The 17542-nt window shown below is 40.5% G+C and overlaps 1 long non-coding RNA gene across 1 annotated transcript; it reads right to left on the reverse strand.

The window, feature by feature from the left end:
• Positions 1-4591: 4591 nt before the first annotated feature.
• Positions 4592-17067, reverse strand: LOC148109325 (uncharacterized). Its single transcript, XR_015725888.1, has 2 exons — positions 14083-17067; positions 4592-11166 (listed from the first exon to the last, which is right to left on the reverse strand). It is a non-coding gene; the product is annotated as an uncharacterized LOC148109325 (long non-coding RNA).
• Positions 17068-17542: the final 475 nt, after the last annotated feature.

Below are 17542 nucleotides of genomic sequence, written 5' to 3' on the forward strand. Positions count from 1 at the left end.
AGTTTATTAGACATCATAATAGCAGCTCTGTGTACCTACTACTATTTGATATAAATGCATCATCAACCCTGAATTGTATTACTTTACTTATCCCTATGAATCATTCACTTTATGTCCGAATAGTTGAATTCACCATCTCCAATTTCTCCTGCAATCAATGATCAACGCCATGGTTTCTTTGAATCCTCTCCATTATTTTCTGAAATTACTTTAAATTCAAGTTTTATTACCTACATTGTTGCAAACCTTTTTGGCAAATGGCTTGAAAGAAACAAATTCATGTATTTAAATCTATGTACTATCTCTTTTCAAAATCTCACTATTCTTAACCTCCCCAACCTGCTTAACAATTATATACATCTCTAAATGTGGCTTCCAGGCCCTTTGTTCCTGAGACTACAAAAGCAATTACACTTTTAAAACGCTACTGCAAAAAACTAATCACAATAAACAGAATGAAATGTCATTCTGAATGACAGGACTGAGCTTTGGAAAACATCAGTATTCACATGGCAAACTCCAATTTGCGGAGCCTACCAACAGGTTGCACGGTTCTCCTACAGTGTTGACAAATACAATTGCTGAGGCTGCTGGGCTGTAATAAGGAGAGCTGGAAAAGAGGCTGGGAGAAAGCCCGTAATGATAGTATTTGGAGTTTATTGCCGTCCAATAAAAATAATCACCTGTTCTGCCTATAAAGTCACAGCTGACAAAGCCATGTTTCCTCGCACAGCTTCGCTCCGGGCAGCCTCGTGGAGTGCCATCCAGAGACTGAAGGGAGAGTCCCTGTCCCTCTCTTTCAGGTCCTGTAGAGAAATGGTATCATGACTTCTAAGGAAAGACGAGCCTATGACTTAGGACGTGTTCAGGAGCCGATGGGAGAATATCAGGACAGCAATGCCCTGTGTTCTGGGCAGAAGCTTCTGGGGTGTTCCCCACAAAAAATAAAGTGTGGAGATCTGCTGTACGACATACGCCTACAGTTGGCAACAGTGTGTTGTGCACTTAAAAATTTAAGGGAGTAGACCTCATGTTAGGTATTCTTATCAAACACACACGAAGAGGGCCATAAGGAAATAAAAACAAACAAATAAATCACAAGTTTCCCCTTGAGTGAAAAACATTGTTTCTGAACTAAACTTCTCTCTCTGGAGAGTCCGGGACAAGATATCCTGACTAATTGTCAGGGTGCCCATTCGTGGAGCCAGCCAGAAGAAGACCAAATCCCTAGTCAATGTGTGATGAGGAAAGGCTCAAGGAGGCCACCATGGGGCGCTCACAGGCAGGTGGGAAGAACAGGGACTCTCCCCTGTCATTCCCTTAAGGGACGACTGAGTGCCTGACTGAATTCGCGTGGCCTACAGCCTTGGACTTGCTCTCCCAGGAAGTGTTCACACAACGGAAAGTGGGAATTAGTTTATCGAACAGTCTGTCTTTAACACAGACCATGTGTCAACACACACTACTATGGTTCTGGAAGGGGAAAACACAAGCTCACTGCTTTTCAGGCAGTGACATGACTGGGTATTCTGGCTCTTTGAAATATTCAGTGGTTAAAATACATGTTTTCAGGGTCTAGTGCCGCAACAATGTTCCTCAGACGTCAAGCATTCAGGGGATTTCTTCATAGGTTCCCTCAGGACAGGAGACAATCTCAGGGGACTCTCAGCCCCCCTCCTGCCTCCCAGCATCCCAGGTAGCCTCGCTAGGCAGCCTCATCCCTCTGGTTTAAATATTGAGGCTCTGAATAGAGGGGGTTTTTTAACCTGAAAACGATTGTCTGGTGATGGGTGCAGGAAAGAGCAAAATCTTAGTCCACTTCTCCCTGATGGGGATGCCTCCCTGAGACATGGAGAACCTTAAGTACCTTGGGGAGGTCCGTGGAGACGAACATATTTAGATTCATAGGCAATAGTAAGATCTTAAGCTGAAAAACACTATTGGAAATATTTATGTGATTTCTCTTACATAAGATGCTACATTCTATTCTTGTGCTGAGTATATGGTAAGAATTGAATAAGAGCAACCAGAATTCTTGGGATGGGCTGGGTCATCTGAGGCATCAGCTTTGTAGAGAAAAGAAATGATATCTGGGTTAAGGGCATGTGACCTCTCTGGATTACCGGGATTACCAATACCTTACCAGCTAAGTGGATTACCTGGTCAGTAAACTGGTCAGGACTCTAGCTGTACAGTCATTCCCAAGCCAAGCACCTTCAAGTTATGTCAGCTCATCACTGAAAGCAGAGAACTTCCAAGGCCGTGGTGCCCCTTCTCATTCCTCATCCCAGTCCTTGTCTTAACTGACCGCTCCTTCCTGGGGTCCCAGATAACACCCTCCTCTGCATCTCATCTTCTCTGTTCCCCTGCTCTCATTGAGACACCTTGACTCTCTTCCCTGTTTGCTTCTACAAGATCCGTGCTGTCCACCAGGCAGGCAGGGTCTACTTAGAGGCAGAAGCTGCTTTTACCTGCAGCTACAAATGACTGGGGCCAGAGGAAAAGCAACTGGGCCAAAGAGAAAATGCCAAGACCCAAAGCAGAGACACGGGTCCAAATGAGGACCCAGGGTCTGATCAGGCTGTAACTTAGGGGTTGTAGGGTGTTGGCCATAACACACATTACATGTCTAGGCCTCCTACATTGCATAGGCGGGCTACAACCATAAAGGGCCTGAGATACACAGCATGTGTGCCCCAAGATTCTCTCCCAATGCCTCTCTGTTCCTGTCTCATCTCATGTTAGAGAGGCCATCTAACAATGGTCTTATTTCAACCTGCTCTCATTTCAAAATCCCTTACCCCTTGCCTTAACCCAGGGGTCAGAACACTTTTTCCTGTAAAGGGACAAATAGGAAATGGTTTAGGCTTTGTGGCCCACACAGTCTCTTCACCAGTAGTTAACCCTACCCTTGTGGCACAAAAGCAGCCATAAATAATGCATCAAGGAATGGTCATGGCTGTGTTCCAGTAATACTTTATTTACAAAATTTGTCAACTGGCTCAATTCATCTGGAACGACTGTGGTTTGCTAAACTTTGCTTAACCATTCACCCAGTGCGTAAGCTGAACACCTGAGGGTAGTCCTGGGTGCTTCCCTCTTTCTCACTACCCAAACCAAACTGAAGACTAAGTCCTATTAATTTTATTCTCCAGATATCTCCAAATCCTACAATGCTCCTTATTCTTGTCTCAACTGTTACAATAACCCCCTGACTAGCTTCACATCTCTCCCTTTTTTCTTTTTTTTTAAAGATTTATTTATTTATTTGAGTGGGGAGGGGCAGAGGGAGAGAGAGAGACTCTCAAGCAGATTCCCCAGTGAGCACGGACCTGGACAGAGGGCTCGATCTCACAACCTTGAGAGCATGACCTGAGCCAAAACCAAAAGCTGGACGCTTGACTGAGCCACCCCAGCACTCCCATAAAAAATTTTTTTAAGAAAAATTTTAAAAGACCACTAATGACCAAGCGGGTATTATTACTGATAAAGCACGGTTTGCCAATCCTTGTTCTACATCAATTGTTCGCATTCTACCAATGACTTCATTTTAGCATGTTTTGTCAAGTTATTTATTAAGTGAGTCTTAAATAAATAAGTAGTGCCCTCATACCTATATGTACACCAGGAAATGTGAATTCAGCTAAATTCTTTGAGTCTCAACAGTATTAGCACACAACTTTACTTGTTCTACTTCGTTTTTAATTTTTAGAAGGTAAAATCAAAAACTTATTGACCAGTTATTATGGTATGTGGGCAAATATGTAGTCTAAAGTGATCCCAGGTTTTAAGAATAATGGAGGGGGTGAAAAAGACAAGTAATATATCCGCAGTGGTAGACATACATTTCTAACTCACTGCGACAGCTGTAGCTTCCCAGATATTCCTCAGGCACCTAAAATTGCAATGAAATTGGAAATATGGGAAGATCGGGAGGACAGAGAGAGTGTGTGGTGTTCCGTATGATGCACGGTGGTGGAAATATCCAATAGATAGATGTATATTATTATTTTTAGACAGAAGACAGGCATGACTGAAGGTACAATCTTGAGAATCATAAGCATAGAGGTTGTGGTTTAAACCAAGAGAGTGGATTAAATTACCCAGAAAGAGGATGTAGGAGAAGAAGAAGAAGAGGTAGGCATAGGACAATCTTGGCAGAACATGGGAGTGTTCCGTTCTTGGTCTCACCATGTAAGGTGTCACCTAAAACACAGTAAGATAGTCATGGGGGCAATGGCTTTCTCTCTAAAATTAGAAAGTATCAACTAGCCCATATGTCCTAAGAATATATTCTAAAAGTGGTACAGGGAAAGGGGACGGACAAAGGTAGGAGCAAAGCAATCCAAGATTTATTTCTCTAAATCCCCTTGGTGTTCATGAAAGTTGAATGAAGTGACAACTACTATTCTCTGTGGGCACCTATTTCAAAAGAGGTTTGATCTATGTAATTGGAACGTCACTGGTTAAAGGAATTACTTGTCTTTGCAGTTCACACATTTACAGTCTATCTATAAACAGCTATGCACACAACAAGTGTAATAAATGCTCCTGGAATAGAACTCTAACATTTTTCCCATTGGTTCAGCTCTTTTTTTTTTTTTTTTTAAGATTTTATTTATTTATGTGACAGAGAGACAGCCAGCGAGAGAGGGAACACAGGCAGGGGGAGTGGGAGAGGAAGAAGCAGGCTCATAGCGGAGGAGCCCGATGTGGGGCTGGATCCCAGAACGCCGGGATCACGCCCTGAACCGAAGGCAGACGCTTAACGACTGCGCTACCCAGGCACCCCCAGCTCTTTCTTTCATTTTCTGCAACTATATCAAAGTGCAACAGGTAGTGTTCAAATAATTATTATTTAGAATCTTTATAGTGAATACTCTTCATTATCAGCATTGCTAATGACTATTAACTTCGTTTTGTGATGTTCTCTTGAATTAAGTGTTAGCTTTTGGGAGGTGAGTAGCCACAGTTCGTAATTACAGCAGATGCAATAGATTTTAAAGAAACAAGGTCCTCAATGAAAAGTTATTTAAACAGCTTTTTCTATAATTGCTAAACTCACAACTTCATGACCAACAGTGTACATTATTCATTTCTAAAAGAATGTTTCAGGTTAAGATTGAATGAAAATGTAAGAGCTGATTAAATTCATGTTCATTCTCAGCCAAAGCTGACAATTTTAGAATTAAAATTTGAATCTGTCTTTGCTTTCAAGGTAGATTGGGTCCTAATACTGCATAATTTTGTGGACTAGCTTTTCCCTACCTTTCAAACTACAAAATGGAATGTTGGCACGCAAAGGTCATCTCGGCCAGCCACTTTTTTACAAAACATGGCGCAGTGACATTTGAATTCAACCTTGTGTCTACTGAACTACTCACTAGACTTCCTTTGACAGATCTGAGTATGACGGATGCAGATTTCCATCTAAAAGGTTTGGCTAGGCCTCAGCAGTAATATAACCTTTCTTAAAGGTTATTTTTAACCACTTGCTAAAAATTCCTGAAGGAAAAAAAGTGACGTGCCCTTTAGTAAAATGAATACAATAATATACCTACAATTGATACCACCGCAGTCAAGTTTGGCCAGTTGCCCAAAAGAGAATCCACTCCTTAATAGCCAGGGGCTGTCCAGTTCTGGCCCAGCACCTTGAGTGGGGCCCTCAACTAAAGATTATGCAGAAACTGAGCCACACTCTGATTCTGAAACAAAGAGAAAGACAAGGAAATAAAACCTCTAAGGTAGTTCTTGCAAACCCTTCATTATATTGTCAATTAACTCTGATATTATTTTTATAAAGTCAAATCAAATATAATGCAATGGATTTATTCATTAGGAATTTCATTGACTCGGTGAAGGTTAATCTAACAGTTAAACAATGTGTGGTTTTATTTTCAAAGGATTTTAATATGATTCCATCTCTGAGAGATAAAGTAGAATTAAGAAGTGTAGCAATCAGCACATTGACTGGACCAACAAAATTAGCACCACTGCATTTCAGATAATAGCCTAAAATTATTTCCCAAATAAGACTCCATGTACTTTTAAAATTTGTTAGTGATTGGTTAAGAAAAAAGGTTGTACAAATATAATTAATCTTCTGGCTCACAGAGTTTTGGTAATGCAGATTTCATTTTGACAGCATCAAAGCCAATAGAGTGCCATTTTTAATTCATGACTGAAAATGTATTATTCCAGCGTTCTCCGGTTATTAAGGTAATAGGAGTAATTAGCAGCAGCGCCATGCTGGCTACACATGGTTTGGACCGTGTGTTTCTGGGTTTGGGTGAATGGGTGGCAGCTGATCAAAGCCATTCCTTCACCATTTGGCAACCACAGATAGACAATTCCAGGAGACCGCTCCAAGGAAGATATAAATCTCCGGGGAAGATTTCCCCACTCCCTCAAAGCAGAATTAGAAACTGCAGGTAGGGCTCTGTGGCAACGTTCAGAGAGGGACAGAAACCCAAACAGTAAAGGAAGAGCTACCGAATGGCATTATCCTTCTCTGAGTTCAACGTCATGCTCTTGTCTCAAAGCCATTTAACTTTTTTCCATATTTCTATTCAAAAAAAGTAAACCTCTCTATTTCACTCATTTCTCTTTTTATAGAAGGTTAGGTGTATTTTCTCTGCTACTTTACAAAAAGGAGGATATTTCTTTAAGCCAATTTAACTAGTATAAAAGCCAGAAATCAAATGCCCGTGTTTTGAGATGCCTATCACTCAAAAAAAGCCCTGTTCACCATTTTGTAATTCAGCTACCCATTCAAATATTAATACTGGTTATTTTTTTCTTATAAATCAATTTACTTTTGGCCTCTGTGAGCACTCTAAGCTTAAGTCTACCTCAGGAAAGTTGGTACCATAAAATACATGATATGTGAGAATCTAATCAAAATTCCACTTTTAAAATCAGTGTTTCCAGCTTTATTGATTAAGCAACGATGCCTAAAAATATAAAGATAGAAAACCCTCACGGGAGGTTTGTAAATCTCATTCTTTAAATGCATGAATGTAAAACTTTCAAGAGAAGGGGTAAAACAATCAGGACAGGATGTCTGTATGTTTCAACATACAGAGATACAGTGTGAGTAACGTTTCCGTTGTATGGATTTTTCTAAAAAGCAAAGAGCATGTCTTTAAATGCACTAAACATTGTCAGCATGATTCTACTGTGACATCCTAGTTGGCAAACATACATTCACTTCTGAAATGCCCATTGAGCATTTAAGGCTCCATGAGAATTCCCACGCACACAACATGACCAGAGGTCATATATATATGCACTTAAAAACAAATTGAGTTAGGTTGAAACGATGCTTCTAAACAGTAATATTTTAGTAAATATTGTATTTAAAATCTTCTGGATAAAATTTTTCAGCCTTTGATGTTGTATAAAATTTCATACTTTGTACATTTGAATTTCTCCAGTAGGTATTAAATCACACAGGATTTATGATAGGGATGGATGAAAGGATGGACAGACGGATGGGTGGATACCCCACATTTGCATGACAGGCTATAAGAAAACTGAGTTAATAAAAAACGCCAGGCCCTTCCTCTCAGAGGTAAGCACTGAAATAAGAAGAAAGATGAAGGTAAAAACACTTTCTCTGAAGGGATGCTCTTATACTTCAGGTCTCTGGTAGAAGAGACCCTTCTTGATCAAGGACTAGAGCCAATGAAGAATTCTAGTCAAAAGGAGGGTGGAAGATGGTACTAAAAATAAAAAAGAACTAAGGAAAGATAGGAAATTAGTTTGGAGAATGAGAATGGCCCCAAATTGTTAGGTCCTCTGTATAGCTAGTTGAAACTTTTTTTAAAAGATTTTATTTATTTGAGGGGGGGAGGAGAAGGAGAAGCAAGCTCCCCACTGAGCCGGGAGCCTGACACAGGGTATGACCCCACAACCCCAGACCGTAACTAACCGACTGAGCCACCCAGGCACTCCTAGTTGAAACTTCATAATACAGACAATCTGGAGAAAATAGGAATTTGTGATAGATTTTATTGGCATTTTTAGACAGATAATTTTAGTAGTAGAATAGAGAAAAGATAATTCAGGTTGGAAATGTTGAAACATTGTACAGAGATGATAGCAGGGGGATGGACAGTAGAGTCCAGACCTACAGGGCATTTCTTAGGCCCAATGGATAGGTCTTGACCAATGACAGGACAGGGATGGCAGAAGGAAAGGAGCTGACAAAGACATCTCCAGCTTGGGAGACTGGACGTATGGTGAGATCATCGACGGAGAATTCAGGAAAAAGGGCAACTAATTTAGCTGTAGTGGGACTTAGTATCATTTTTCAAATGCTAATGTCGCAGTAGCTGTGACGCATTCAAGAAAAGAAGCCTTGCGATTTCTGGAAGCCCAAGTCTGTCATTCCAGAGAGAGGCTGCTGTTGTATATTCATGAGGCACCAACAAAGTCAAAGCCTGAAGAACAGAAGAAGAGTGAAGGGGATCACTAATATTTATTGGCAAAGGAAGAGGATCCAAAAAAGGGTGGCAAAAAAAATTATCAGAATCCTAGTAGAAGAACTGGGGTAGGCTGGGATTCTGGAAGCCAAAGGAAAAGTCATTTTTAAGAAATAGGAAGGAAAAACTTAAGTCGAACACTGGGGGGGGGGGATCAAAAAGAGTGTAGTCCAAAGTAAAACCCAGATTGCCATATAGAAAGTCAGTGCTATTAAATAAGGCAGTTTCAATATGGTTAGTGGGGGAGTTTGACTGTAACATGCTGGACAATGAAAGTAGAAGTTAAGAGAACGACTTCCGTTGATTCATGTATCCTTCAGCTACTCCTTAGATATTTCTTAACCATCTATTACATGCCAAGCACCGTTCAAGACACTGGGGACATTGCAATGGACAAAGTAAGCACCCTTTTTCTTACATTCTGGTGAGGAGAACATCCTTCCGAAAGATTCGTCATGAGGAGAGGGAAGAATGAGCTATTGCTTGAATAGCGAGGCACAGTAAGGGGAAAGATTTTCAGGACAAAGGAAACCTAAGCTGATCTGTGGCCTGAAGGAAGAAGAGGTGGAAGGTAAAGGAGAGGAGATACAAAAGGAACCTGAGAATAAATAGGAGCCCAAGGGCTGGGGGAGCAGCAGGTCCCCTCCCAGCCTCCAGTAAAGATTCCTATGGCTCTAAGTAATCCCCCACCTGTGGTCACTGTAAACTCCCAAAGCCAAATACTTGAGGGGGCTGGAAATTCAGGGAAGGCATTATAGCTGTTCAACGATCCTGATGTCGCTAAGCGTAAGACATCACCCGGATGATGGGCAAGATCTGTATGATCGGCGACCACACAAACCTCCAGGAAGAGGGCACGTCACACCCAGGGAGAACTCACGAGGTGCCGCTCTGGTTGACCTTGATCTCCAAGAGCGCATACCAGCCCTGGGCCCAGAATCTCACATGGAAGGAAACTGCATCCCAGAAGCACCTGTACTTTAATTTTAAAGCCTTTACGTGGAACTCCTAGTGAAGAGTTTAGCACATGGGAGATAATGAAATCTTAAACTGATTTGAATGGTCTAGAAAACTCCTACTAGTGATAAGCACAACACAAGCAGGACCTGAGGGCTTTAGCCAGGCCATACATCAACTACCTTCCTCAACACGGGACCATTAACCAGAGACATTTGGGGTGGTGGTGTTCTCAGAGGCGGCAGCCGAGCTAATCTGCTCCCGAGAACAGGGTATGCTGTGTATATCAACGATTACAAGATTCCTCTCGCGTTTCACTTTGTTTTCATTCCCTTGTCTGCATGCTCAGCTGAATTCTACCCCTTCCGATAGACACCTACCTCCTCCGATGTGTTTGAAATAGATCCCTAAATCTGCGTGTATCCTTGTAAAACCATAGTCCTCGTTTTGTGTTAATTTACATAAGGAGTATTTGCAATAAATCCCCCATTTCCTCCCTTTTCATCTCAGCATTAGGTTTTAAAAATCCATGCATGTTGCCGAATGTACAGTCTGTCACTACAACGCAAATTAGCTTATGTACAAACGGTAAAGAGGAGAATGATGTAGGATAAGAAAGAAGTTACACTGCTTCATAGGCTCTTCTCCCAGCTTTTGAATGTTACGAACACTAGTGAAGAGCCACTGATCACAAAGCGCACAGGTCCAGCTGAATGACACAAGCAGGGTGGACCGCGGTGCTGCTCTCAGTGCCTGCTTAGCGCACATCCTCTTGTCTTGGCTTCACCACCTACCCTCTTGGAAGCCTTATATGTGCTTCTCTTCAATCTTTTGTGCTTTTTGCTCTTTTCTCCAAATTCAGCTGGCTGAACACCTCTTTACATTCCCTTCTGGCATTCAACATTCAAATTATTGTGATAAAGCTTTATATGTGCCTCAGTATTTGTCATGCATTAGGAATTTGACGTTTTAACTATTAATGCATCCATTAGAATAATTATTGTTCTTTTCAGTATTTTCAGAGTGGTAGTGCGTAAGTTTGGAGTGACTTGCCCCAACCCTATTTTTCCCATTAGGGCTATTAATGTTAGGGCATGATTTTGCCGAACGTGAGATTTTCAGAACTCAAATATCATTTTGTAGAAGAAAAAAGGCATACATGTAAGCCACCTACGTAGCAAGTTGAGTTACTTATGCTCTTCAGTATTTACTTACCCATTTCCTAATAATGAATATTTGGGCCATCTCCAACTTCGCAAATAATTCCATCAATGGCTAAGTGTCATACGAATAGGAGATAATCCCTAGTCTCAAGGAAGGTATTAAGTTGGGAAGAAAGAATATATTCATAAAAAGGTGAATAAAAATAGTACAAAATGATGTATGCCAGTTCTAGGTGAGTGATTCAGCAAATCAATGGAAAGTAAGGGAAATATTCCATTAATGGTTTTAGGAAAATTGATTCTTTTGGTGGATTTCATTATTGAGATATTCACTACCCCATTCCTCTCTGAACTCATTTCTATCAGATCTACCTCTGAAAAAGGATAATACTTCTCCTTCATGGTTATCAGTGTCAGTCGTATCATTTGCAACATCCAAAAAATGTGAGTGGACATGATTGGGCCACATCAGAGGCAGAGTTATAATAGTCAAGGTGGATTTCCACCACCTCTCTTTCTCTTCTTTGGCACATCACAGATAAAGGCTGACCCTTCAGGATCTAGAATAAAAAAAGACATGGAGCAGAGTCTGAATGAAATTGGGGAGTCGTAAGCCACTGACATTTGGGGTTGTTTGTTACTGCAGCTTAAACTAGTGTGAACTGACTGACAGAACTATTCATTTGGGATGGAAGGGGAAGAAGTTAGATCCTTGATTTTCACTATAAGTTAGTTAATTGAAGAGTAAAGTATAAAAGCATTAGGAAAAAGTGGGGTCATTTTTTTTATATGTCTGAGTAATGATGGACTTTCTAAATAAGGTATACAATCCAATAGCCCTAAAACATGACATTTTGAGCTATATAAAAATTTAATATGCAACAACACATGTAATTATACAGCCTGGGAGAACATAGTGCTATATGTATACATACAACAAGCAAGTGACCTATAACTATAATGTAAATATGGATTTCGATCCAGATCAATATAAAAAAGTAATAAATTGGAAAAGTGGGCTAAAGCAATACAAAAAGAAAAAATTCAAATGGCCATAGAACACAGGAAGACATGCTTGAACTCATTAGCAAGGAAAGGGAAGCAAATTAAAATAATGAGATAATAATTTTAGCCTCCAGATACCTTCAAACAGTCTGGGAAGGCCCTGCTTTAAGAGTGGTTGTCTCTAAAAGGGAGAGGAGACCCAGGAGAGAGGCCATTGCGGCCACAGCTCCTTTATTCTCTGTGGCATTTTGTTGTTCATGTGGTTGTATGTTGTTTGGGCAATCGGATTTTATGTGTAAATTTCATGGAAAAGTTATCCTGGAATAATATAAATAATCAAGAGAGGCTTCATAGTGGGCTTGAGGGATATAAAGGAGACATTTGGGATGTCTGGAGATAATTTTTTGTTGTTGTTGTTATTTACAAGGGGAGGATTCTACTGACATCTAGTGAGTAGAGAGCCCAGGGATGCTGTTTAACGTCCTGTAGTACACAGGACAGCCACCCACGCCAGAGAATAATCCAGCATGAAATATCAGTGGTGTTGCAGTTGAGAAACTCTTATTTAGACGAAGAGATGCTGGTGCCTTTCTCAAAGGGAGAATGGCCTGAGCAAAGGCATGGGAGAGAGAATGCCAACAGTGTAAACACTGATTACACCAGTTACACTGGAGCAAAGGGCTCAGGTATTCTCAGGGGGCCATTCAACACACCACTAATACACTCCTAAGAATTTTATGCTCTTCAGGGGATGAAGCAGAGGGAAATGAGAAAAACAGCATTAAAGCTGCTTTGGTTGACTTGCATTACTTCAGACTTATTCCATTTGATTTTATACCCCATGATTATTTAAAAGGTTTCCATTTTAATCAAGACTATTTACTGCATTTTAGAAGTCTGTTCTGCATAAAATAATACCACATGTACATAATGACATTTTGAATGTTCAATTTGATGCTTTTTTAAAAAAATGAGTTCCACAAAAAAAAAAAAAAAAAAGATTAGCAAATGCTCAGTTCTAGCTGCTAAACTAGTAAGGCCTGGCATGAGGGAAAAAATGACTAAGAGAATAAAACACTATTTTTTAATGAAATTTCTGGCACAGAGTGTCAAAATATACTCTGGCAAGGATTGCCATGCAGAAGGCGAACCTAGGAATCGCTGGATCCGAAACAATTGCTCAGGAGATAAAGGTCCTTCCTTACTCAGACTCGAATAGATATTCCTGAAATTGCAGCCCCTCCAAGAACAGGGTTTTAGTCCACATTCTCTAGGCAGTTCTACCAGATTGACTGTGACGTGACTTCCTCTGGCAAACATCTTTTTGGGTCCTGCTGCACATGAATGATTTGATAGTGAGAAAGGGATCCTTTGGCCATACTTACATTTTTTTTTTTAATGATTTAACCGGGGTTGTCAGCATACAGAGCATGAGACACAACTGTTTACATTTTACCAAGATATATTCGGGCCGTACTATGACTCTCCCAAGATTTCAATCCTCAATTACCTAGCTTACTGGGGATACAGTCCAAAAAGCCTTTTGATTTACCAGTGTGCGCCTGTAGTTTGACAGAATGCACCGATAAATCGCAAGGTCTGGGCTAACCTGGCAGATACTCTAAGCAAATACATCGCAATAGTCTAGTGGGACCATTTGAAACATCTTCAGTAACTGGAGAGAGAGAGAAGAGACATCCGTCTCCCTTAGCTTAGGCAGCTACAAATGCATGGGTCCTTGTGCAGTTGAGCAGAGCACTGTGCTAATGAGACCAAGGTCATAGACCTGATTGCTGGGGCCCGCTTAATTCTCTTCTGTTACACGGCCACAATACATACCTAAGTATCACTCCCTGGGCTCCGCGGGACCCAATGGGAAAGTGTAGATGGAACAAAACAAAAGCAGGACAAAGAAGATTATAATCCCTTCGAATGGATTAGGAATGATGGGCACACAGAACTCCATTAACTAATCATATTCGACATAGCACTTCCTGAATGTTTTCAAATGGTGAAAGTAATCACTTTGTTGAAAAAGGACACTTTTGTAAAAATGGACAATTGAGTGAAAATTAAGTGTCCAACTTTTGTGCTACCATGAAGCTAAGTAACTTTTGAATGAATTTTTTTCTTTATTATTTGCTTTTCTTGTCATCATAGGACTAGACTAAAATGGACAGTGAGACTCAGAAAGAAATGAGAGAGAGCCCACAGACTACAGGCTGTATGCCCCCTGCGTTGTTTCTCTTCTCGATAAAGAGATGGTGAATGAACACAGTGACCCCGGCACAGAATCTCTCCCACCAAAAATTCTTATGTAGCACTCTCACATCCTGCCTCTCCAAGTGCGATCCATGAACCAAAAGTGTCAACATCACTTGGGAATTTGTTAGAAATGCAGGATGTCAGGCTCCACTCAGACATATTGATTCAAAATCTGCATATTGATAAGGTGCCCACGTGACTCTTACATCCATGAGAGCTGGAGAAGCGCTGTTCTAATGGAGATCCAGGAAATGACGGGCACTGTGGCTCATACAGGTCACATCTGTAGGGTCGCCTGTCCTCAGCAGCCATTCCTTGATGTGCTGGTCACCTGCTTGACAAGGCTGACAGCACCTGGTGTTGTTTTGTCGTTGACTTGTTTGATGACAATCCTTTCCAGAGCTCATTGGCATTTCATGCGGTGTCATCGCGGTCATCGAGATGTCTAAAAGATCAGCATGAGAGAGCAACCAACAAAGCCTTCCCAGCACATGTTCTTTCACATCTGAGTGAAAATCAAACGCTGCCATTGAATACAAATATGACTTACTACGCAGATGTTGACTGACCAGTTAAGTGTGAACAGCTTACCTGTAGTGCCATTCAAAGTGGCCACAGAGTATGAGCTTGCCATTCGAATCGGCTGTACAGGGAAAACCTCATGTTGTGACTGAACTTGTTAGCTAATAAAAATAGTGATTATGGAAATACCGTAGTCTCTGATGACTTCATGTGCGAGTAACCCTTTTCAAAAGTTTAGAACCAGTGATTATTTATGGGACACAGGAAAATCCATTGAATTTTTTTAACAAAAAAAGCCCATCTTTTTAATCAACTATTATTTAAAGAATCTGTTAAAAATAATGTATCAAATACTTCTACATTTTAAAACCTAAACCCAAGAATGAAACAACTCCTAGGGAAAGGCATCAAGGTTCAATAGATCAAGGTCACTGACCATAGAGTTCAGTATTTACACTCAGTACCTTTGTCTCAGCATTTAATGAAGTAAACACTTAAATGTCACTTATCTTTGTGACGCACATTTGTAACTTAAAATGCTGATGGTACAGAACACGTTTCTAACCTAAATTCTGACTCTTGTCGCTCTCTGTCCTCTAGCTTTTTTAACAGTGTAATGCTGTGCCATATCTTTCTCACAGACAGAAAAACTCGAACAAAGGTCATAAAAAATAACAAGCGTGATTTCTTTGATCTGGCAACAATCAGTCAGGCTGATTTTGTTTTTTTTTCTTCTTGGGTGGTTGTCTATTGCAAATCGTCCTTTGTTAGGAAGACAGATTTCTCCTTCTCCGCTCCTCTGCTCGGCTCGGCCCTGTCCTCAGCCTAGACATCTGACTGCTGTGTATCGGGATATCAATATGTATGGACCGATGCTGCAAGCTTCCGGGCTTGGAGAGGGCCCCCCGTGGCGCCAGGATGGAGGTACTTACTGAATAAATAAGCAAATGAGTTACCGTGAAAGCAGGCTAACAATTCAACTGGCAGGCTCCCCCCTCAGAGGAGCCAGACACGCTGGGCAGCACCTTCGTCTCTTTTGCTCCAGGCCACCAGCACACATTCCATAGCAATTTTCAAAAACATTGTTAGAGTAAGCTTATGTCTCTTCTGATTTGGCAGACACGCTGTATACTTACTGCGATGAAAGAACGTTGTCATTAGGCCCACAAACAGCTGACAATTGGAAAAGGAATTCCAAAGTGGAAATCCCCACTTGTGACCCTTTCTCATCATAAAGAAGAGAACTCTGACTAATTCGTTCAGGAAAATTAAGGGAAAGGGAGATAAAGTGGACTGAACTTGTACTGATTATAACAACCTGTAACGTAAATGCCTGTGTTGATGAGGAGTCCTGAAAATATTCAAGCAGTTTCAGGCTTTCTCCAGGAAAATGCATCGACATAACTTTAGTGAGGTTGGTTTTTGGTCTTGGACCTCTGGTATGATTTAAATGTAAATCTCTCTTCAGGTTCCTCTAAACATGTTGTCCTGACCTCATATCAGAAACTTGGAGGGCAAGCCTACGCGTCCCTGAGATTCATCTCTTTTCAACATGCAGGCAAAAAGCTATCAAGTTTAGACCTTTGGAATTTATCTTTGCTGTTTACAATTTTAATAGCTACCAGGTTCTAGAGAAGTTAGCAGCTGTAAAATCCCCTTCCAACAGGCTCTCAGAGTGCACTTACAAGCTGCGTTGATACAACTACTGAAGAAAACCTACTCCCCTCCCTTTACTTTTCTCCCCAGACCAAGTGTTGGGGCATTTCAAGTCTACTGAAGGTGGAAAAAGAAAAGTCAAGGTGAAGTTTATAAAACGCATCCATTCACGTTTGGGCATGGATGGTACTTTCAGGAAGGAATGGGCTGTAATTACCATTGTCGTATCAGTTATTCAAATATTACATTGGAAAAAAAGTGTTTTAAGACTTTTGGTATAATCTCTCACTCACGTCAATAATGAACATAAACGACATTTGGTTAGAAAGCAAGCCCAAATCACGGGTGCCAGCATGCTATACAAAGTTATTTTTGCCTGATAATGCCACCTCGTATTGAATTACTGTCCACCAACAGACCCCCCATTTATAGACTTTATCCAAGAGTGACAGTCAGCTCTCACACATCCATTTATTTCTTTAGATCATATCACCAAGGCCTCCGGGCAAATGCACAGACAGAAAGTTCATGCACTGCCTTTCCAAAAATTTTCTCAGTGACATTCCAGAAACGGCTGTGGTAAAAGCAGTCTTGTCAACAAATTGGAGCCTCAATGTTTAATTTACATCAAAACCATCCATTTTCACTTGGTTTCATGTAATACCATTCACTAATCTTGGTGATAGATATTTACACAGTATTCTAACAAATAATTGTGGGAAAGAATCTATCCATTACCCACCAATGCAGGAAATCTAACATATGCTATTGTACCTGTCTAAAAACATGTATTATGTCAAACTACAGAATCAACACAAAGGCCTTCAATCCTATTAATATTTAACACAATAATTATTTTAAAAGACTTGCATTAGAAATATGTGTATTCTATAAGTATATTGTAGAAAATTTAGCAAACATCTTTTCATGAGATTCTTTTTAGCTTGACTAAAATGTTGATCTATAATACAAGTCATATAATACATAATTTTGATTTGTTGGTATTAACCAATTCTCTTATTTTAACAGGAAATTTTTTTTTAAAGATTTTATTTATTTATTTGACAGAGATAGAGACAGCCAGCGAGAGAGGGAACACAAGCAGGGGGAGTGGGAGAGGAAGAAGCAGGCTCATAGTGGAAGAGCCTGATGTGGGGCTCGATCCCAGAACACCGGGATCACGCCCTGAGCCGAAGGCAGACGCTTAACCGCTGTGCCACCCAGGCGCCCCTTAACGGGAAATTTTTAAATCGCACCTTTCAAGTACGATGTAAATGTCAAAAATGGTGCTCCGTGGAACAGATGTTATGAAATGAAGCTTTATCGTCTCAACATCAATAAAAAGTAAATTTAAGGCCTTACTATATTTGCAATACCTCAAACACATAAATACAATTTTAGAGCTGGAAGGCACATTTGAGATTCATAGTTAATTCAATCTCATCATTTTAAAAATTAGGTCTAAGAGCCAGAGATGTTAATTGACTT

This window comes from Ursus americanus, chromosome 10 (assembly GCF_024610735.1).
Source record: "Ursus americanus isolate L20-20 chromosome 10, mUrsAme1.1.p, whole genome shotgun sequence".
Taxonomy (NCBI): domain Eukaryota; kingdom Metazoa; phylum Chordata; class Mammalia; order Carnivora; family Ursidae; genus Ursus; species Ursus americanus.